Source organism: Meriones unguiculatus (genome assembly GCF_030254825.1).
Source record: "Meriones unguiculatus strain TT.TT164.6M chromosome 13 unlocalized genomic scaffold, Bangor_MerUng_6.1 Chr13_unordered_Scaffold_33, whole genome shotgun sequence".
Lineage (NCBI taxonomy): Eukaryota > Metazoa > Chordata > Mammalia > Rodentia > Muridae > Meriones > Meriones unguiculatus.
The window spans coordinates 370,003-393,660 of NW_026843645.1; positions in this window are offsets into that span (position 1 = coordinate 370,003).

Below are 23,658 nucleotides of genomic sequence, written 5' to 3' on the forward strand. Positions count from 1 at the left end.
CCAGCAGACAAAGAAAAAGAGCTGCCATCTCCAATATTATATGTATGTATTGTGTGTGTGTATATATATGTATGTATGTTACCATCAGAGACTGTGGATGAGATGAAAGGTGGGTTTTATCACAACAAAAATCTAGATCTAGATTGAAGAGTTTTTCCACTTCCCAACAGTTTGGGTTTTAGTTAATTCCAGACATATAGTCAATTTGGCTGCCTAGAATAACCATCATAACAGTGAAAACAGAAGAGCTGAGAAAGATTTTTTTTTTCCTGTGGCAGTAAAGGAGATCATGGGAGTCTTTTCCAAAGCATGATTTTCTTCAACAAAGGAAGCTTTGATGTTTTACTTTGGGAATCTGGAAAAGTTCAATTATAGGTTTGCCTATGTTAAAGCATGCTAAGTTAAATCCTTTTCTTAACATGGTGGTAGTGTGTAAGGAGATATATTTAAATGCATCTTAACTCAAAGTCATGCAGAAACATATGTAAATTATAAAAGTGGAAAGAAATGCCTCTGGAATGTTCATCTTGTACCACAAGGTCTAAGATGAAAATAAGGGACAGTGGATATCGTTTGCATGCGGCCAGTGCTACCTGTCAATCATGTTGTATGATTTCACAGATAGAAGTATCAAGGCCATTTTCTCACACATACAAAGACAGAGAATACAGATTCAGAAAATATCAAGGAAGTCACCAATCAGCACCATGGACACTATTCTTAGAGAAACAGCTTTGCTGAGCTAGTCTAACCTCACAATGAGCCTGATTTTGCCTATGAGATGGCTGGTTCAGAGGAATTATGCAGCTACTTTCATACAGGAGTAGAAAGAGTTCATTTTAAGTAGCCCTGGCTGCTGTCTGTCTCACTGCTGTGATATCTCTGTAGAGATTACTACAATTTTAAGCTTTATTTTTATTTTATATACATGGGTGTTTTTCTGTGTGTGTCTATGTTCAGTAACAACAGAAGCCAGAAGATGGCAGGAGATGACATTGACTGGAATTAGAGCAAATGGCTAGCTACCATGTGATTTCTGGAGATGGAACCTCTATGTTCTGTACCAATATCCATTGTTCTTAACTGCTAAACTATCTGTATAGCCATGTTCTAATTTAATATGTATTTTTATATATTTTAATTAAAATATATTACATTGCTTTACCCATTTCTTGTCCTTTCTCTATCCCTTCTTATTCTTCCCAGGTGATTTCTTCCATGCTAAGTATGGGTGAATAAGCATGCTCAAATATTTGAATAAAACTTGCTGAGTCCCTTTCTGTTGATTGTGTATATATGGTTTCAGGACTGACCATATTGTATTGGAAAAGCAATTAGGAAGCTCATCCTTGTTTGATGCTAATTATCCTACTTACAGGAAAATTCCACTCTTCAATGAACAACAAGATGTTGAACCACAAAGGTCCTTGTACCCACAGATCACTAGGGAAACCAGGAATGTTAAACATGCAAAGGCCTCTTCTCAGTGCATTAGATAAAATAACTGCATTCAATCCAAAAGGTGGGAGTGGAATTTGTTAATGACCTCTTTGCTAGCTGTGGGGGCAGACCTCACCTACCTCTTGCTACAGAGGCAGACTTTACGAAAATTTTCCAGAATGATTATCTCAGAATATTTCTTTCCTAGACAGTTACCCATCTGAGTGACCAAAGATGTGCCCCTATATGAAAAGGGTGACAGAATACCCAGTTTTCTGTGATCTTTGGATCTTGGAGGGGATAGATGCACCCCTCTCTGTAACAGTTTTCTATGAGGACAAGGTAGGTATGTTGTGCCCGATTCGAGAGATACCAAAAGACTACTAGGAGTCCAGTCCATTGAAAATCACACGAGGATCTTTATTCAAGCTAAATCTCAGGCTGCCAATCTTCCCCAACATAGCAGGTTAGAAAGTGAGGCCCTGAATCTCAGGGAGGCAGACTTTTTAAAGGAAAAAATGGCAAGCGGGGGATTCCAAGCCTTAGAGTTACAGAGAAGGATAAGTTTTGGGTAGGGGGTTCAGCAACCTTTTGGTTAATTGTTCCAAGCCACCTGGCCAAACCTACAGATAGCAATCTACATGATAGCCAACTGGGTGGAGTGGAGGATCCACTAACACATTCTGTGGCATTTATGATAACATGTGGGGTGGAGGCCTGGCTATAATTATCTATTTACACATTTTGTGGTATCCACAAAACCTGCAGGGTGGAGGGCCATGTGGCCTTTTCGGAACCCAAAGGTGGTGATCAAATCATTCCAAGGTCAGTCAACTTAAGACAGAGTCTGAGAAACAAAATGGAGCCACCCCTGCCATCCTCAGTTCCTTCAATACAAACAAACTACATCTGAAAAGGCCAGAATGAACCTGAGTTCTGTGTTATTTGTATACCACTAGCTTAAGACAGTCACACTGTGAATCCCAAATCTGTCTATAGATTAAGAAATTCTGTTGCCCTGGAACTCAGTATGAATGGTGAAATTGCCATCCTGACTCACAGGGACCCACAGCCCTGCTAATGCATTCTCTAATTCATGTCTCCCCGCAAATGTCAGTGGATGTACCCTGAACTGAAAATGGCAAGACTGAAGAGCTAGCAAAGAGGGAAGCTCAGGCAGAAGGGTCTATGCAAATGAGTGCAGGTGTCCTCAGTCTCCCGAAGAACGCATTTTGCGCAACAGGAGCACTGCAGACACAATGGATTGTCACAGGACACCGCATAAATAACATGCGAATTTTTAAATGCTCATGGTGTGTACTGTTCGGCTTTAAATTGAATGAGTGCAGATGAGAAATTGGGTAGGTGATGCATTTTCCATTGTTAATGGTTTTTAAACTATGAGAATATTCACTCCGAAGGATTCCTGAGACATAAACAAAAAGTTGGGAAGATGACTCAGCAGTTAGGACATTGGCTCAGCGGCCTCCCCACTATCTCCCGGGCCCAACAGCGGATACGCACCACATTTCTGAACTGTAAACACAAACCTGGAAAAAACAGGAGCCATTTACCCCTGTCATTGATCAATACAGAGTGCACCAAAGTCAGGGAACTACAAACAATCCCAGAGTGCATTGTGGCCACAGCAAGCTTCTGTGAGAACTACAAGCATGGCTCCTCAATGAGAACTACAAACATGGCGGGCTGCAGAGCAAAGACTTCTGGGATTGTTTGCAGTCATCTCAGCTTATGGCCAAGCTGTAATGTGGTGCAGGCGCAGAAATACAATTCCCAGAATGCTACGGGCACTGTTTATGCCTTCACAAGCTTGCCTGGGTCGTTTTCCCTCAATGGTAGGGTAGCCTGGACCAGAAGTCGCCCTGAAGCTCTTTTCCACCGCTGCAGAGGCCCTGGTCTGGGAAGTCACCAACCGACCAGGGCACACAGCGTTTCCCCGGGTCCCAAGGTTCTGGAAATGTCCCCTCGCTTTGCCCCTCGCCTTCTTAGGAATCAAGACCTTTCTAGGAGCATCTCCGTGACGTCATCGCCCCGCCCACTGGAAGTCGCTTGTGTAGAGGCAGAAAGTGCAGTTTGCATTCTCCTGCTCAGAGGCCGAACAGCTGGTGTATGGGAAAGGAATCCTGGGGTCTTGCCCCCCCTTTTTTTTTGTAATCGCGGCCCTCCCAGTCAAAGCAGCGCAGCTCTCTCGGGAAGGCAGAAATGTGCTCACCCTGATAAATATTTTTAAAGATTAAACAACAACAACAAAAGGCGGCGCAGTGGCATACACCTGGGATCCCAGCACTGGGGAGGCAGGGGCAGGCGGGTATCAGTGTGTCCCAGACCAGCGTGCTCCAGAAAGCGAGTCCAGGACAGACAGGGACACAGAATCGCTATTTCTTTCCCAGTTGCCAGGTTGGATCCCCAGGGACAACAGGGTGGTGCACAAATGTCTGGTTCCCTCTGGTGATGCGCACGAGTCCATGAAGACAGAGCGCTCCTGCACCTAATAGCTAGATTTTTATATGTGATAATTTTAATACTATATATTTTAATTTAGTAAAGGCAGAACTGTCTCGAGAGCCCACATCCTCTAGTCCTGTGGCATCGTTGGATGAACCACTGAAAGATAAAGGCCTTATTCTGCCCTAAGCATAGAGGGACCCTGTGCCAGAATTAAGCTAAACAGAGTGGAGGAGAGGGGGATGCTAAGGCGATTACCTGGGCCCCTGCACCTGTATCCAACCTCTAAAAGTTGTTGCTGCAGGCTATGGAGGACACAGGTTTTCCCTTAATTTAGAAAAAAAAAAAAAAGCCTGAGAGAATTTATTCCAAATTTTAATACAAACAAGTAACTGACCTGTATTATACATGCACAACAATTTCAGTTCTTCTCCTCTGCTCACACACACAAAAAGCATATACTGTATATGACGCTACTTCACTCTTGGAGGAAAAGATGGCTGTGCTTTGGGCTCGTTTTGTGTTTCTGAGTTTTCTGCAGTGCTGTAGCAGTTATGATCCCACAGATGATGACACATACGGTGATCAGGTGTAGCCACCCAGGTACATATAGGAGCAAGGTGCAGCAACTTTGATACAAAGGATAAAGACAAAAAAAGCCATTCCTGGATGTGTAAATGGACAAACACACACACACACACACACACACACACATTTGAGGACCCCTTCATTCCTTCTCAAATAATAAGGGTTCCAGGTCCAGATGTAGTTTTGAACAAGTTTTGTTTCGTTTTCATTTTAATGGCCCACATACAGATAAAAATTTGGTCAGGGATTTGGTTCTGGCTCCTGATTGGTATCACATGAGACCAAATTCCCACTGTTCTCCATTTCTTGAGGAATAACTGAGGATGCATATGCCTTCAGTCATGGCCTCTTAAAAGACTATCATATTATTTAGTGTAGTTTAAATAGCAAATGATGATGTTATTCCTATTACTCAATTTCATCTCTGGTGAAAATTCATATTCTGAGGAACATGTGGAAGGTTTTCTAAAACAACTCTCCCTCCCCTACATGCACCACTTTCACACACTCAAAAAAAATACAGCATTATTCTTTTCCCATGTCTGACAAAATCATAATTTCTGAAGAGCCTACGCTGCCAAAAACTCACTAGCTAGCACCCAGAACACATGCACCTATCATGAAGTATAAGAACCTTTGATACAATGACCATCATCATCTACCAAAATGGCCAGTATGAAACAGACCATCACAGAGAGGCTGCCCACTGACCAGTGTTATAGTGGAATTCAAATAAAATTATAGTCTTTAACCCAATAATCACTCTGCATGGTAGACGGTCCAGGTGAGTCAGTGAGGGTGACTTGTGCTTGTGAGGGTAGCATCACTCCCAGCAGCCACAGAAATAGACATGAAGCTCAGCTCTTCCTGCCAATCTTCACATTCTCCCAAACTGTGCTCAGCCTAAACCCAGAATACCATCAGCACCCCTACCTTCCAGCTAGCTCCAAATGACAGTGAAGCATCTCCAACAGATCCAAGAACATGAACACTTCCTGATGTGTGCTTGACATCACTGAACCAGCCAGGAAAATGTCTGTTATTATCCTGGAAGTAGTAACTGCATGGCTTTCACCACGATCATACAAAATGTTTAAATAATGTGACATCTTCCAAAATACACAACAGGAAGCATCAATGTAACTTGGTATTGTTGCTTTTTTTCCTCTCTCATTCATCACAGCAAATTCTCAGTGTAGCTATGATTTTCTAGGTCCCAAAGTTCCTTTCTTACAATCCTAATATCTTCTCAAACCAAAATGAATGTTATAACCCAGCAGCTATTTGTTTCCTCCTGAGCAAACGTAGTTATCAAAATGGAATTGGTGAATTTCTTTTGGATGGGGTCACCGAAGCTGGTGCACCTCTCCAGAGAAGATGGAAAAGAGTAAATTCCCTAGGATGGTGTCTTAAAGTGAATCAAGTATGGCAAAGCATAATAACAGGAGCCATGCTGGCCCTGCCTTGATTTCCAGAGTCTTCAATATTTCACAAGGACAAACAGTGAGGTCAACCAAATCTCAGCATATGGTTCCTATATTATCATTTAAGATATGCTCAGGAAAACAATAGGTTTTTTAATTAGGATTTCCCCCAAATACCTTCACATTGGCTGTTTGTGCAAGAAGTGCCGACAAATACCCAGTCTCATGGGTCTGAAAAAGGTAAGAAATAATGGTCAGAGAACCAAAAAACACCCTTGAGAGAAGACAAATCCTGTACAATTGGAATAAGGACACATAAATAAACCCACACTTCTACTAAAACTTTACTTTCAACAAAGACAAAACCATACAATGGAAAAATGACAGCATTTTCAAAAAATAGTTGTGGTCTAACTAGATGTCTGCCTGTAGGAAAATGCAAATAGATCCTTTTGTATATCACCATGCAGAAACTCAAGTCCAAGTGGATCAAAGACCTTGACAGAAAACCAGAGACTCTAAATCATTTAGAAGACAAGGTAGAAAAATGTTTGGAACTCAGTAACATGGGAGACAATAGAACAAATCAGTGCAGGCTCTGAGATTAACGATTAATGAATGGGATCTCAAGAAACTGAAAAGCTTCTGAAAGTCAAAGGACATTATCAAAAGAACAAAACAGCAGCCAATAGATTGGGAAAATAGCAACACCAACCCTACATCAGACAGAGTATTAAAAATCCAAAATACACAAAGAACTTAAGAAATTAAACACCAACAAATCAACTAATCCAATTTAAAAATGGGGTTCAGAGCTAAACTGAGAATTCATCACAGAGGAATCTCGAATGGTTGAGAAACACTAAAGGAAATCATCAAAGTCCTTAGTCATCAAACAGAAATCAAAATGACTCCAGGATTCCATCTTGCACCACTTGAATGGCTAAGATAAAAAACTCAAGTGACAACATATGCTGGTGAGGATGTGGTAAAAAGGGAACATTCCTCCACTGCTGATGGGAGTGCAAATTTGTACAACTTCTCTGGAAATCAATCTGGTGCATTCGCAGAAAATTGGAAATAGTTCTACCTCCAGACCCAGCTATACCACTCCAGGGAATGTATCTGAAAGATGTTCCATTATAGAACAAGAACATTTGTTCTACTATGTTTATAGCTTTTTATTTATAATAGCTAGAAACTGGAAACAACCTAGGTGTCCCTCAAATCTAGAAGAATGGATAAATTACTTCTGGTATATTTACACAATGGAATACTAATCAGTTATTAAAAATAAGAAATCATGGAAACTGCAGGCAAATGGATTGAACTAGAAAAAAATCATCCTGAGTGAGGTAGCACAGACACAGACAGAAACACATAGTATATACTCACTTATGAGCGGATATTAGACCTATAATACAAGATAACTGTACTACAATCCACAGATCCAAAGAATCTAAATAACAAGGAGGGTCCACAGGAGGGTGCCAGAATGTCACCCAGAATAGAAAACAGAATAGATAGCAGAAGTGGATGAAGAGAGGGAACTGAGCAGAATTTTTTCTTTACTCTAAGACAGACTATTTATTGTCCACAAAAGAATCTTTTTTTATGTTTTTTTGCCATAAATATAGATTCTATTTTATTTGAAATGGTTGCTTTGGATACAGTCCTCTTGTATATATATCTTATGGCACTGGACATATTCCATGAAATCATAAAAATTTTGGTTATTGAACTTGCCATATTTTTACATATTTACACATATATCTTACAGGATTTCATCTCACACTAGGAAAGCATTTGTTGAAAGACATTCAAATTAAATGTCTTCAAATGAGTGCTTTCAGTCTCCAAATCATTCAAGATACAGATATATACACATACACGTTGACAGAACCTTTTTCCATTTTAATTTGTACTTTCAACTATAAGGTGAAAATGTTTTATTGGCTTGATGACAGTGAATTACTTACCAATAATATAAGATATGATGCTACCCTTGCTTACCAATGAGGCTTACCTGGCATGAAAAAAGCCGGTCCATGTTTCTGTATGCTTTAGATCCCATTTCAAATTTGTTCAACAGTGTTTTATGGAGGGCACAGGACACTGCATTCCATATGGAATAGCTGGGCTCAGAAAGGGTCACCACATCATTTTCTTCTGTTAATCTCTATAGAAATTGGGCATGGGTCATGATTTTCACATAGTAAAGCAGGAGATGCAATCAAACCTGTCAATCCAGAATTTATGGAAGTAAAAATCTCCTGGGTACTGGGAGGCTGTAGAAGACTAGAAATAGCTCATTAAGTCAGGGATAACTCTTGTTTTCAAATATGAGAAGCTTCCTCAAAAAGTTCATCAAGTCATTACTATTTGATAGGGACTCAAAATAAAATGTGTTGGTTTGCCATGTTCTACACCTTCCTTCTGGTTGAAAATAATTTATTTACCATGTGGAAAAACTTCAGTTACTTATGTGAGTACAGAATACCTGCACTTTTACCTGTGTATGTTGGTTCAAATTCAGCAAATCAACACCAAATAGTACCCAAGTTTCAATTAGCTGGCTGTTTTTCTGCAAAGCCACAAAGATCTTTCTTTCTTTCTTCCTTTCTCTTTCTTTCTTTCTTTCTTTCTTTCTTTCTTTCTTTCTTTCTTTCTTCCTCCCTCCCTCCCTCTCTCTGTCTCTCTCTTCTCCTTCCTTCCTTCCCTCTTCTTCCTCCTCCATCTCTTACTTTTTCTCTTTGCCCATTAGACCAGCAGAGGTGGCCAGATCCTTCTGTACTGAGTCCCCAGCACCCTATCAACTAAGCCCAGTGCACCTTACCTACTCAACCCCCAGCCCCCCCACCTCGCTCGTGCACCCGCGGGGCACAGCAGAGGGCACCAGAAACTTGAGTACTCAGCAAATAGTACCCAAGTTTCAATTAGTTGGGAGTCTTTTTCTTTCTTCCTTTATATTCTCTTTTTCTTTCTTTTCTTCCTTCCTCTTCTTCCTCCTCATCAGAGGACGCCAGAACAACATATACAAGGTCGTGCACAGCCTCACCCCGGGCTGGGTGCACCATCTCCCCCAGGAAGCACGCAGGCCTGGTGGGAGGAGAGGACTGTGCCTTTTCTCTTCCCGCCATGCCCCTGCCTGCGTGGCCGCTCAGGAACTCCAGGCGGATGGATGGAAGGCGAGGGGTGGACAAGAGAGGAAGGCGGGGAACCCCAAATCCCTCCTACTCCCCTTCCTCCCCGCCCCCACCCCACGTGTGAGCAGGACTATGTATTCATAACTGCTTGGGATAAGATGATTGCTGACCTGGGAAAACCATTCCGGGTAGCAGGGCATTTCTGGCGGAAGTCCCGCCCCTTATGGCTTCGCTTCCGTATCCGCCCCGCAGACTTCCAGGCTCAGAGACACGGAGGCCGCCCTACCATCTCCCTGGCCTCTGCCACGGGGATGTAAACGCAAACCCTCTAGTCACAGACAGACCTTTACCCCTTTGTTTCTCACTTCGGAGCTCTTGCTGGTCACGTAAGTCCCAACGATCCCAAGATGCTACACGCCAGAAACCCCCCACCCCCGGCCTGAGAACTACAAACAAGGCTTCGGAGCTAAGACTTCTGGAATTGTATCTGAGAACTACAAAAATGGCGTCCAGGCGGCGCGATGCATCCTGGGATTGCTCGTAGTCGCGAGCCTGCGTCTCTCCCTGTCGGCTGTCTGGACTGTGGCCCAGGTGTTGCCTACAAATCCCAGAATCCCCTGCGTGCTGTTCCCACCATCATAAGCCTTTGTTCCTAAGCTTCTCACCTGGTGGCTTGGCTAGGACCCTGGAAAAAGGCTCTGGAAGCATCTTCTAGGTGCTGAAGGCCGCTGTGGCACATCTTTGTCCTCAGACCTTACACAGCCTTTCCCCTGGTTCTGGTGTCTGTAAATCTCTCTCTCACACCATACTGTCCCTGGCATCACAATTGGGCAGGAGCTTTGTGACGTCTACTCCTCGCCCCCATCCCATAAGTTAACACGCTTGGCTGCTGTTTTTATTGCTCCTGTTACTACATTAAAATGCCCAGTCCCTGGTAGCTGGAGAAGGGGTCCTTGGGTCTCCTTTAATTATGTCAGGAGCTAATCTCAGAACAAAGGGCCCCTGTTTTATAACCCTTTGAAATTTTGGCTAGATGCTGTTTTGTTTGTTTGTTTGTTTTGTTTTGTTTTTTAGTAAGGGAAAAAGAAGTGGTCAGTTTTAGTTTTCCTCCTTAGCAGCTGTGTAGCCAGTCTCTAATTCTAGAGAAGAAATACTGGGCTCCCTCCCCTATTTCTTTTCCTTTGAATAATTCTTCCTGGTCAGTTTCCTGGATTGCCTTGCAAACCTTAACAATGTATTATAGTTAAAACATTAGAAACACAAAATCTTAAAAACTGTTATTAAAAGGTGCATTGACAAAGATCAAGTAACTTACTCATGCTGCAAGCCTATTAGAATAATACCAAACTGTTTGACATTAACTTTAACATAAGAAGGAAATCAAAAGATATACTCTAACTCCCAAAACATCGTAATTGTTAGTCAAGATGTTTTAGTCAGCAAAGGTATGTACCAAAATGAAGGAGTTTTCTTTTATGGTAGAAAACTTATTAAAAGAGTTTATGTGTACAAAGACAGCTCTATAGACAAAATTAGCCAAAGCAATAAAATAACTAAAGGAGATTATTGGGATACAAATTGGTAAGTAGGAAGTCAAACAATCACTAATCACAAATGATATGATAGTATAAAAAAGTGACCCCTGAAAATTCTACTAGAGATTTCCTACAGCTGATGAACATGTTCAGCAAAGTGATTGACACAAAATTAAATTAAAAAAATCAGTAGTCCCCCTGTATACAAAAGAATATGCTGAGAATGAAATTATATAAACAACACCCTTCACAATAGTCACAAATAAAATAAAATTTCTTGCTGTAACTCTAACCAAGCAAGTGAAAGACATGTATGACAAGAACTTTAAGTCTATGAGAAAAAAAAAGAAGAACTGGAAAGATTTCCCATGTCCGTGGCTCAAACTTTTTTCGTACACCTGGTTACCTGGTTATGTTTTTATGAATAAAAAGCCTAACTTAGAAACAAACCAGCATCATATTCTGGCTCCTGATTCCAGATTATGGTCCTGAATGGTCAATTTTTGTTTAGCATTCAATAACTTCCATCAGTCTGAGTTTGGTGTTTGAGCGGTTAGTGTGTGGCTATTCCTGAACCTATAACACCTCCACAGGTACAGGTGCCAATGTGAAAATTCTGCTAGCTTTTATGTAAACTACCCCCATTATACCTTCTCAGACTGGGTAATATCATTGGATCACTGGACCAATTGTAATTTGGGTGTTGACCAAAACTCTATTAAACACCTGACCTCCAAAGGCCCCTACTTTATGTGAAGTGCTGCAATATTTCTTGGTATCTCCAGGAATCCATATTAATTCAGACCTAGCATATAATAGATACAAGAAAGTTTTATTTTTCCTTTACCCTTGGATGAAATTACTCTTGTAAAAGGTAGTAGGGTCCTTCTGGGCAAGGACTGCAGAAAGGCTAAAAGTAAAACTTTTAGGGGATTTGTCAGGCTCCTTCTTCAGGGAAACCTTGTAGTCCCTTCATTCAAGAGGTACTGGATTCATTCACCACTATCCCACATGTTTAAAACCCATTCCTAAGATTTCAGTTTACCATCACACAGCTTTTTAAAGCAATTTACCACATGGAGTGTCTGCACAAGGTAGTAAACTCCTTTATAACCTGAACTGAAGGCAGTTAGCAAAGTTTGTTTAAGGTGTTTTCATACATCACTAAACTTCTTAGTTTAGTGCACTTCTAGATGCATTCCTGTGTGAAAGCACAATAAATAATACAATACATTTACACATGCTTAAGCTTGTTTAAGCAATTAACCTCATGGTGTCTTTGCACAAGGCAATGACAGCCACACAGAGAAGGCAGAGGCCATCTTGTTTAACACATATATTTCACATTTCTTTAAGTTATGAGAATCAAATTTATGTTGTCATGTTTGCACAGAAAGAACATTGATTATCTAGCTGTCATACATATCACGTTGCTATAGAACTACTGCATGCTGTTCTTGTCTTCAAAAATTGTGTAAGAATGAATTAAAAAGTAACAGACCAATTACTATTGCACAGGAAATGAAGACATCAAATTTACACAAGTAATGGTTATTGCTTATTATTTCAATTAAGGACTAAAATAAAAAGAACAAGATATAGAAGGAAAATTGTGGGAAATTGTTCAAACAAAGTGCTTGATTATTGGCTTGCCTTTACACATGAGAAGATTGGTTTTTGGCCTATTTTTGTTCCCTGGGAAATTTCAGAGTGAATGCTCCATGGACTTTAAGATTCATTATAAGAAAGTGCAGAGGAGGGTAATCCAAGATGTTGGCATCCAACATACACCAGATCTGAGGGGCACAGGATCTGAAACGACAAAATTGTTGACCAGAGGGGCAGCTGAAGCCAGAACATCAACTCTGAGGCTTCCTGGGTAAGAGGGGACAAACCCATTGACAGTTTCATATAAACTTAAGCAGATACTTGCCCATGATCTAAGAGTTTTTCTGTCTTTTTTTTTCATCAATTACACTTTATTCATTCTGCATCCCCCCATAAGCCCCTCCCTCCTACCCTCCCAATCCCACCCTCCCTCCTCCCTCTGCGTGCATGCCACTCCCCAAGTCCACTAATAGGGGAGGTTCTCCTCTCCTTTCTGATCTTAGTCTGTCAGTTCACATCAAAAGTGGCTGCATTGTCATCTTCTGTGGCCTGGTAAGGCTGCTCCCCCTCAGGGGGAGGTGATCAAAGAGCAGGCCAATCAGATTATGTCAGAGGCAATCCCTCTTCCCATTACTATGTAACCCAATTGGACTCTGAACTGCCCTGGGCTACATCTGTGCAGGGGTTCTGGGTTATCTCCATGAATAGTCCTTGGATGGAGTATGAGTCTCTGGGAAGTTCCCTGTGTTCAAATTTTCCTATTCTGTTGCTCTCCTTGTGGAGACCCTGTCCTCTCCAGCTCTTACTATTTCCCAGTTCTTACCTAAAATTCCATTCACTCTGCCCAACAGTTGCCCATCAGGCTCAGCATCTGCTTTGATAGTCTGAAGGGCAGAGGCTTTCAGAGGCCCTCTGTGGTAGGTTCCTAGGTTGTTTCCTGTTTTCTTCTTCTTCTGATGTCCATCCTCTTTGCCTTTCTGGATGGGGATTGGACGTTTTAGTTAGGGTCCTCTCTCTTGCTTAGTTTCTTTAGATGCACAGGTTTTAGTGGGTTTGTCCTATGTTGTATGTCTATATGAGTGAGTATATACCATGTGTGTCTTTTTGCTTCTGAGACAACTCACTCAGGATGATCCTTTCCAGATCCCACCATTTACCTGCAAATTTCATGATTTCCTTATTTTTCATTGCTGAGTAATATTCCATTTTGTACATGTACCACAATTTCTGCATCCATTTTTCAGTTGAGGGGCATCTGGGTTGTTTCCAGCTTCTGGCTATTACAAATAAAGCTGCTACAAACATGGTTGAGCAAATGTCCTTTTTGTGTACTTGAGCCTCTTTTGGATATATGCCCAGGAGTGGTATGGCTGGATCTTGAGGAAGCGCTATTCCTAGTTGTCTGAGAAAGCGCCAGATTGATTTCCAGAGTGGTTGTACAAGTTTACATTCCCACCAGCAGTGGCGAAGGGTTCCCCTTTCTCCACAACCTCTCCAACATGTGTTGTCACTTGAGTTTTTGATCTTGGCCATTCTCATGGGTGTAAGGTGAAATCTCAGGGTTGTTTTGATTTGCATTTCCCTAATGGCTAATGAGGTTGAGCATTTCTTTAAGTGCTTCTCTGCCATTCGGTATTCCTCTACAGAGAATTCTCTGTTTAGCTCTGTTCCCCATTTTTTAAGTGGATTACTTGGTTTGCTGCTTTTCAGCTTCTTTAGTTCTTTATATATACTGGATATGAGTCCTCTGTCAGATAAAGGGTTGGTGAAGATTCTTTCCCAATCTGTAGGTGGTCGCTTTGTTTTGATGACGGTGTTCTTTGCTTTACAGAAGCTTTTCAGTTTCATGAGGTCCCATTTACTGGTTGTTGCTCTTAGAGCCTGTGCTGTTGGTGTTCTGTTCAGGAAGTTTCCCCCTGTACCAATGAGTTCTAGGGTATTTCCCACTTTTTTTTCAAGCCGATTTAATGTGTCTGGTTTTATGTTGAGGTCTTTGATCCCCTTGGACTTCAGTTTTGTGCAGGGTGACAAGTATGGATCTATTTTCATTTTTCTACATGTAGACATCCAGTTAGACCAGCACCATTTGTTGAAGATGCTATCTTTTTTCCATTGTATGGTTTTGGCGTCTTTGTCAAAGATCAGGTGTCCATAAGTGTGTGGGTTTATTTCTGGGTCCTCTGTTCGGTTCCATTAATCCACCATTCTGTTTCTATGCCAGTACCATGCAGTTTTTAAAACTGTTGCTCTATAGTACAACTTAAGATCAGGGATGGAGATACCTCCAGAAGATCTTTTATTGTAGAGGATTGTTTTAGCAATTCTGGGTTTCTTGTTATTCCATATGAAGTTGAGAATTTTCCTTTCCAGGTCTGTAAAGAATTGTGTTGGTAATTTGATGGGCATTGCATTGAATCTGTAGATTGCTTTTGGTAAGATGGCCATTTTTACTATGTTAATCCTACCAAGCCATGAGCATGGGAGATCTTTCCATCTTCTCATATCTTCTTCTAATTCTTTCTTCAGAGATTTGAAATTTTTTTCATACAAGTCTTTGACTTCCTTGGTTAGGGTTACTCCGAGGTACCTTATGTCATTTGTGGCTATTGTGAAGGGTGTTGTTTCCTTAATTTCTTTCTCAGCCCTTTTGTCTTTTGTATACAGGAGGGCTACTAATTTTTTTGAGTTAATTTTGTATCCTGCCACTTTGCTGAAGGTGTTTATCAGCTGTAGGAGTTCCCTGGTAGAGTTTTTGGGATCACTCACGTATACTATCATATCATCTGCAAATAGTGATAATTTGACTTCTTCCTTTCCAATTTGTATCCCCTTGATCTCTTTCAACTGTCTTATTGCTCTGGCAAGGACTTCCAGCACTATGTTGAAGAGATATGGAGAGAGTGGGCAGCCTTGTCTTGTCCCTGATTTCAGTGGGATTGCTTTAAGTTTCTCTCCATTCAGTTTGATGTTGGCTATAGGCTTGCTGTATATCGCCTTTACTATGTTTAGATATGTGCCTTGTATCCCTGATCTCTCCAATACTTTGAACATGAATGGATGTTGGATTTTGTCAAAGGCTTTTTCAGCATCTAGGGAGATTATCATGTGTTTTTTTTTCTTTCAGTTTGTTGATATGGTGGATCACATTGATGGATTTCCGTATATTGAACCACCCCTGCATACCTGGGATGAAGCCTACTTGGTCATAGTGGATAATATCTTTGATGTGTTCTTGGATTCGGTTTGCAAGTATTTTATTAAGTATTTTTGCATCAATGTTCATAAGGGAGATTGGCCGGAAATTCTCTTTCTTTGTTGAGTCTTTGTGAGGTTTAGGTACCAAGGTGACTGTGGCTTCATAGAATGAATTTGGTAATATTCCTTCTGTTTCTATTTTGTGGAATAGTTTGAAGAGAATTGGTGTTAGCTCTTCTTTGAAGGTCTGGTAGAATTCTGCGCTGAAGCCATCTGGTCCTGGGCTTTTTTTGGATGGGAGACTTTTGATGACCGCTTCTATTTCTTTGGGGGATATAGGTCTATTTAGTTGATTTACCTGGTCCTGGTTCAGCTTTGGTAAGTCAAATCGATCAAGAAAATTGTCCATTTCATTTAGATTTTCAAATTTTGTGGCATATAGACTTTTGAAGTAAGTCCTATTGATTGTTTGGATTTCCGCAGTGTCTGTAGTTATATCCCCCTTTTCATTTCTGATTTTGTTGATTTGGGTGGTGTCTCTCTGCCTTTTAGTTAGCCTGGCTAAGGGTTTGTCGATCTTGTTGATTTTCTCAAAGAACCAGCTCTTGGTTTCATTGATTCTTTGAATTGTTTTATTTGTTTCCAATTGATTGATTTCAGCCCTGAGTTTGATTATTTCCAGCCGTCTACTCCTTCTTGGTGTGTCTGCTTCTTCTTTTTCTAGGGTTTTTAAGTGAGTCATTAGGGTGCTTGAATGAGCTGTCTCGAATTTCTTCTTGAAGGCACTTAGTGCTATGAACTTTCCTCTTAGCACTGCTTTCATTGTGTCCCACAAGTTCGGGTGTGTTGTGTCTTCATTTTCATTGATTTCTAGAAAGACTTTAATTTCTTTCTTTATTTCTTCCCTGACCCAGCTGTCATTTAGTAACATGTTGTTCAGTTTCCATGTGTGTGTAGGCTTTTTGTTATTTCTGTTATTTTTGAGGTCCAGCTTTATTCCATGGTGATCAGACAAGATACATGGGATTATTTCAATCTTCTTGTATCTGTTGAGGCTTGCTTTGTGCCCCACTATGTGGTCTGTTTTGGAGAAGGTTCCATGAGGTGCTGAGAAGAAGGTAAATTCTTTTGTGTTTGGGTGTAAAGTTCTGTAAATGTCTGTTAGGTCCATTTGATTCATGACCTCTGTCAGAGACATTGTTTCTTTGTTTAATTTCTGTTTTGTTGACCTGTCCTCTGTTGAGAGTGGGGTGTTGAAGTCTCCCACTATTAATGTGTGGGGATCTATATGTGCTTTAAATTTTATCAATGTTTCTTTCACAAATGTGGGTGCCCTTGTATTTGGGGCATAGATGTTCAGGATTGTGATGTCTTCCTGGTGGAATTTTCCCTTGATGAGTATGAAGTGTCCTTCCCCATCTCTTTTGATTAATTTTGGTTGAAAGTCTATTTTATCAGATATTAGAATGGCTACTCCTGCTTGCTTCTTGGGTCTGTTTGCTTGGAAAGTCGTCTTCCAACCCTTTACCCTCAGGTAATGTCTATCTTTGTGTCTTAGGTGTGTTTCTTGTATGCAACAGATTGCTGGGTTTTGTTTACGTATCCATTCTGTTAATCTGTGGCTTTTTATTGGAGAGTTGAGTCCATTGATGTTGAGAGAGATTAATGACCAGTGGCTGCTAGATCCCTTGATTTTGATGTTGGCTGTGGTCATACTGTTGTGTGCTTGGTTGCTTTTTGTTTTACTGAAGTGAGGTTATTTATTTCCTGTGTTTTCTTGAATGTAGCTAGCTTTCTTGGGTTGTATTTTCCCTTCCAGTGTCTTCTGTAATGCTGGATTTGTTTGTAGGTATTGTTGAAATTTGTTTTTGTCATTGAATATCTTGTTTTCTCCATCTATGAGGACTGAGAGTTTTGCGGGGTATAGTAGCCTTGGCTGACATCTGTGTTCTCTTAGGGTCTGCATGATATCCGTCCAGGCCCTTCTGGCTTTCATAGTCTCTGTTGAAAAGTCAGGTGTGATTCTAATGGGTTTGCCATTATATGTTACTTGGCCTTTTTCCCTTGCAGCTTTTAGTATTTTTTCTTTGTTCTGTATACTTACTGTTTTGATTATTATGTGGCAGGAGGATTTTCTTTTCTGGTCAAATTTGTTGGGTGTTCTCTAGGCCTCATGTATTCTAATTGGCCTCTTCTTTAGCTTGGGGAAATTTTCTTCAATGATTTTGTTGAAAATATTTTCTGGGCCTTGGAGAAGGGAGTCTTCTTTTTCCTCCTTACCTATTATTCTTAGGTTTTGTCTTTTCATATTGTCTTGCATTTCTTGGACGGTCTGTGTCAGGAATTTTTCGGATTTAACATTTTCTTTGACAGATACATCAATTTCTTCCATTGTATCTTCTACACCTGAGATTCTTTCTTCCATCTCTTGTAGTCTGTTGGTTACGCTTATCTCTGTAGTTCCTGTTTTCTTCCCTAGATTCTTCCTTTCCATTATTTCTTCCATTTGTGTTTTCTTTAATTTTTCCAATTCTATCTTCAGGTCTTGAGTTGTTTTGTTTACTTCCTTCACCTGTCTGATTGTACTTTCCTGTTTTTCTTTTAGTTCCTTCAACTCTGTTTCTATCATTTCATTCAGTGTTTTAAGCATTTCCTTTCTAAAGGCCATGAACTGCTTGGTTGCAGCTTCCTCTATTTCTTTACAGATGGCAATATTCTGTTTATCTTCCTCTATGTCTTTACGAATCTTATTTGTTTCCTCTGTTATCATCTTCATGAGCATACTTGTTAGGTCATCTTCTTGGATTTCAGTTATGCTGGGGTATCCAGGGCTACTTGCCCCTGGGTAACTGGGTTCTGGAGATGCCATATTGCTCTGTCTTTTGTTGCTTGAGCTTTTACGCTGGCCTCTACCCATTGTGTTATCTTAGGTGTTTGGGGTTATTTTCTGGTGGTTCCTGGGGATCCTGTGGTGGAGAGAATCCCCTTTGCAGAAAGCTGGTTTTTCCTGAAGGATGTCTTCTCAGCTTTTTGGGTATAGTCCCTGGATGGCTGGTGTTTTTTCAGGAGTTGCTCACCTCAGGGATATAGACCTGAGTGGTAACTGTGGTCTTTGTTAGTCGAGAGGGTTCTCTTCTCACCCAGGGAAGTGCTGAGGGCAGCTGCCCTGTTTCTGGGTTTCTTGTAAATTTAATGATCAGCTGCTGTGACCCAGTTGGACATCAGGCGCACCTCAACTGTTTGTGCCTATGTCTGGAGCACAGGTGAGTGCTGGCGCCTCGGCCCCACTAGACTGCTAGACTTTTTCTAGGGAAGGATTGGGTGATTTAGGTCAGTAGTTTCCTTCCTTCCCCATGGATTCTCTGGAGACAGGGACTCCCAGTGTCTTTTTTTGCCCTGGTGCACACTGCTCAGTGTCTGCCAGCTGGCTGGCCGCAGTAACTGCCTGTGCCTGGAGCACAGCTGTGTGATGGCGGCTCAGTCTCTGCCAGCTGTCTGGTGTGCAGAAACTGCCTGTGTCTGCCTTTGCGGCTTTTGGGAGCCTGAGTGTCTCCCTAAGCTGGGTAATTTTCCGGGGACCTTTTCAGGTTGGGGGTGAGCTGAGTGCTCTGAGATCAGACCCGCCATTTTTTTGTCCAGCGGCGAATCAGGCGCGCAGGCAGGCAGGGCTCTGTGCCGGAACCTGGGTCCCTGGCTCTGGCTCCGGGCTGGCTCCTGGGGTGCCCGTGGAACCCGCCTGAGTCTTTTCCAGGGGATGTCTGGGTGACCTAAGGCCGGTCCCAATCGTTTCCTGTACCCTGGGGTTATCTCTCGACTGAAAATTCCAGTCTCTGATAGTGTGGTGCACACGGTTCAGTCTGGGACCGTAACCAGAGACACTGGCTTGTGGCTCTGCGCTGGGGCTGGGGCTGGCGGCCGGCAACCAAGTGTCTGGCAGAACCGGGATCTCTTCAGCAGTTTAGCCGGGTGAGTTAAAAACTGATTGAATCCCCCACCGTGGGGTATCCTCTCACCTGGGAAACACAATGACTTTGTTTTATGGCCGAGAGTTCTGATTGCTGGTTACTGTGCTGATCCTGCTGTGCTGCTGCTCAGAATGAGAGTCCTCCCGGCACCGACATCTTGCCCCTCCTTCCTTAGATATCTTGATGGACATTTTACTAGATTATTGGGCTTATGTTCTAGGAATTTTTGCTTTATTCTCTCACAAATATTGTGCACAATCTACATTGTTTTTGTTGTAAAGTAAGTGCAGAAGTTATATTTTGTCTCTGTGTATAAAATGTCTTCATAATCCTGAGAATTCTCAAGGTTTTTTTTTTCACATGGTTAATTCAGTTGGCAGCATGCCATCACGAAATGACTGGTTGTCACCATCCAAAGAACACACATGGGCTGGACCTTGGCACCCTACACACTTCTAGCTGATTGGCAGCTTTGTCTTCATATCAGTCACCTAACATTTGAAATGGGGGCTGTCTGCAACATGGACACATTTGCCTGTTTATGATTCAATTTGCCCTTGCTGGGCTGCCTTCTCTGGCCTCACCAGAGGAAAATGCACTTAGTTTGTATGCAACTTGATGTGCTGAGGAGAGTTGGTATGAGGAGGCTCCCCTTTCCTGAGAAGAGGAGGAGGAGTAGGGGAAGAGGATGGGAGGATGATACCAGGAGGAGAGGAGGTATGGAGCTGCAAGCAGGATATAAAGTGACAAAATAAATAAACTAATGATAAAGTGTCAGGTTTCTATGTAAATGAGAGATTATGTTGACTGAAGGTTTCTATTGAAGGCTCTTCAATTGAGTGTGACAATATCTCTGAACGAGTGGTCCTGGGCTTGAAAAGAGTGCTAGCTGAGCACGGAATGATGATTTTGCCATGTTTTTTTCTTTAGTTTTCTCAAAACTTAGTTTGTATCCTAGGCTTGCACAACGATGGACTATGGTCTGACAGGACTAAACAAGTGAACCCATTCATGACCTGAGATGTTTTAGATGTTTTTGTTTAGAGTATTCAATCACAGCAGCACAGTAGCAGGTTAGGAAAAAAACTGTATGCCAAAATTAACTTTGCTCCTGGACAGACCTGTGAATGTTCTCTTTTTAGAGGATTGTGGAAAATATCAGATCTTGAGATGGCAAAAGTCCAGAACTTAATTGGCTCTTCCTTTAGGACCTGGAAGTTCAGAATGTTGAGTGTAGTGCATACAGAGGAAGTGGATAGCCTAAGATTTCTGTGGAAAATTGACTCCATAAAAATTTAAGCTATAGGTCATTTGAGTGGTAATTTGGCCCCAAATCTTTCTTAGTCTGCTCGTGTTTTAAGAAATTAAGTAAGGTAGAACTGAAAAATGAGAAATGATTTCCTAGATGGTGATGTTTGCTTTTAAACCTGGCTTGGATGTTAGTCAAGGCTACATTTGAAATCTTGATTCTCATGTGAGAGCCTTCGGAGTACGAGTCCAAGGATGGAAGATGTACCCACAATATGTTCTGTATTGTCAACATATTTTACCAATGTTATTATTTAAAATGCTTAATAGAATATATGTATATATGTTTGTATGTATTGTTTGAAGTTACATGCATTTTCATGTTGTCGTTTGTTACTATAAAGGACATCATGCTGAAGTTCTGCCTTCTAAGAGAATTATCTAGATTGCTAGATAATGTAACAACAGTGAGATTTGTTTTTTTTAAAGCATGTTATATGTATGTAATGTAACTGTGAGTTCTTAGGCCATTACAGACATATGAAGACATGGTGACAATTTTGGGGATTTATTATGACCATTCCTACACGATGGTCAAGATAATGTTGCCAGTTTGCACTTTAGACTTATTTAGACGGTGTATTTTTTATTTTTATTCTTTTTTTATTTATTACAATTTGTTCTTTTGTATCCCAGCTGCAGCTCCCTCCTTTATGCCTTCCTAATCCCACTGTGCTTCTCTCTGAGTCTATTAAATTAAATTAAAATATATATATATATTATTTTTTGACTTTACAATGCAATGTGATCCCTCCTTCCTGTGCTCTCAGTCCACCCTCAAACTTCTCTCTCTCCTCCCAGAAAAGGGTTGCCCTCCTCTCCCTGTATCAACCCCTCTCAACACATTAAGTCACATCAGGACTGATATATCCTCATCCAATGAGGCCAGGCAAGGCAGCCCTGGCAAGGGGAGGCAGTAGAGTTCACATTACTCCACTTCCCACTCCACCCACATGGACCAAGCTGCTCAACATACAGATAAGTTCAGTGGTCCTAGGTCCACACTATGCATATGCATGCTCCTTAGTTGATGTCTCATTTTCTGTAACCCCGTGGGGACTGGGTTACTTGTCTCTGTCGGTCTTGTGGCTTTCTATCCCCTCCATGATCTTCAATCTTTCCCCTAGTACTTCCACAAGACCTCCCGAGATCCACCCCATGCTTAGTTCCAAGTTCCAGCTTCTGTCTCCATTGGCTGCTGGGTGGAGCCTCTGAGATAACAAACACATTTAGGCTCTTCTATAAGCTCAGCAAAGTAATGTTTACAGTTTCATTGGCTGGCTCTCTAGTGTAAGGTAGATCTCAGGCTCGCCCAATTATTGGTTGGACTTCCCTTACTCTTTTTTCCCTCCTTATCCCTAAACTCCTTGTAAGCAGGGTAATTTTTGGATCATGGGTTTTGTGGTCCAGTTGTTGTTTCTTCTCTCCCCTAGTCCTGACTGTCTAGGAGGTGGTCACTTCTTTATCCATGTCTCTTTTTCCCTGCCTGTCTGTTAGAAGTCTCAGCTGGAATCACACCCAGTCACACGTAGGTCCTCTCAAGAACCTTCCCTATCAAATAAATCCAAAAATGAAACCACCTCAGTCTCCTTTCTTGTTCTCAACCCTCTCACCTCCTACTACAATTTTCCCCACATCTGATACCCACATTTCCCCCCTCCCTATTCCAACTTCTGCCAAGTTCCCTCTCTTCATCCACTTCTGCTGTCTGTTCTGTTTTCTATTCTGAGTGACATTCTGGCAACCTCCCATGGACTCTTCTTGTTACTTAGCTTCTTTGGGTGTGTGGATTGTAGTATGCGTATCCTATACTATAGGTCTATTATCTGCTTATTAGAAATGTGTTTCTTTCTGTGTCTTGGTTATCTCTCTGAGAATGATCTTTTCTAGTTCGATCCGTTTGCCTGCAATTTCCATGATTTCTTATTTTTAATAACTGAGAAGTATTCCATTGTGTAAATGTACTAGAAGTTCTTTATCCATTCTTCACTTTCTGGCTGTTATGAATAAAACCACTATGAACATAGTAGAACAAATGGAACATCTTTTGGATGTATTCCCTGGAGTGGTATAGATGGGTATTGAGGTAGAACTATTCCCAATTTTCTTGAATTCACCAGTTTGATTACCAGGGAAGTTGTACAAGTTTACACTCCCATCAGCTCTGAAGGAAAGTTCCCTTTTTTCCACATCCTAAACAGAATGTGTTGTCACTTTAGTTTATTTTTATTTTATTTTATTTTTTTTATTTTAGCCATTTGAGTGGTATAAGATACTTTCTTTTTTCCATTGTATGATTTTGGCTTCTTTGTTGAAAATAAAGTTACAATAGGAGTGTGGGTTTATTTCTGTGTCCTTATTCCAATTGTACAGGAATTTATTGCTATCAAGAGTATTTTAATTTTCCATTTGAAGTTAATGTTTGCTCTTTCAAGGTCTGTAAAGAATTGTGTTGGAATGTTGTTGGAAAATGGATTGAACCCATAGACTTCATTTTTTAAGAATGCTGTTTTAGAGAAGGGGGATAAAGGGAGTGTTTGGGAAGGAAGGAGGAAGTACGCTACAGGGGGATACAAAGTGAATAAAGTATAATTAATAATTTTTTTAAAGAATGCTGTTTTACTACGTTAATCCTATATATCCATGAGTTTGGGAGATCTTTCCATCTTCTGATATTTTCTTTAGTTTCTTTCTTTAACGACTTCAAATTCTAGTCATAGAGGTCTTTCACTTCATGTTTTTTGTGGCTACTGTTCAGGGTGTTATTTCCCAAATTTCATTCCCAACCCATTTTTCATTTGTATACAGGACTAATGAAATTTTTAATTAATTGTGTTCCCAACCACTTTGTGTTTATCAACTGTAGGAATTCTCTGGTAGAATTTCTTTTGTCACCTAGGTATACTAGTAAATCATCTGTGAATAATGACACTTTCAATTTTTTCTTTCCAAATTTTATCTCCTTGATAACCTTCAGTTGTCT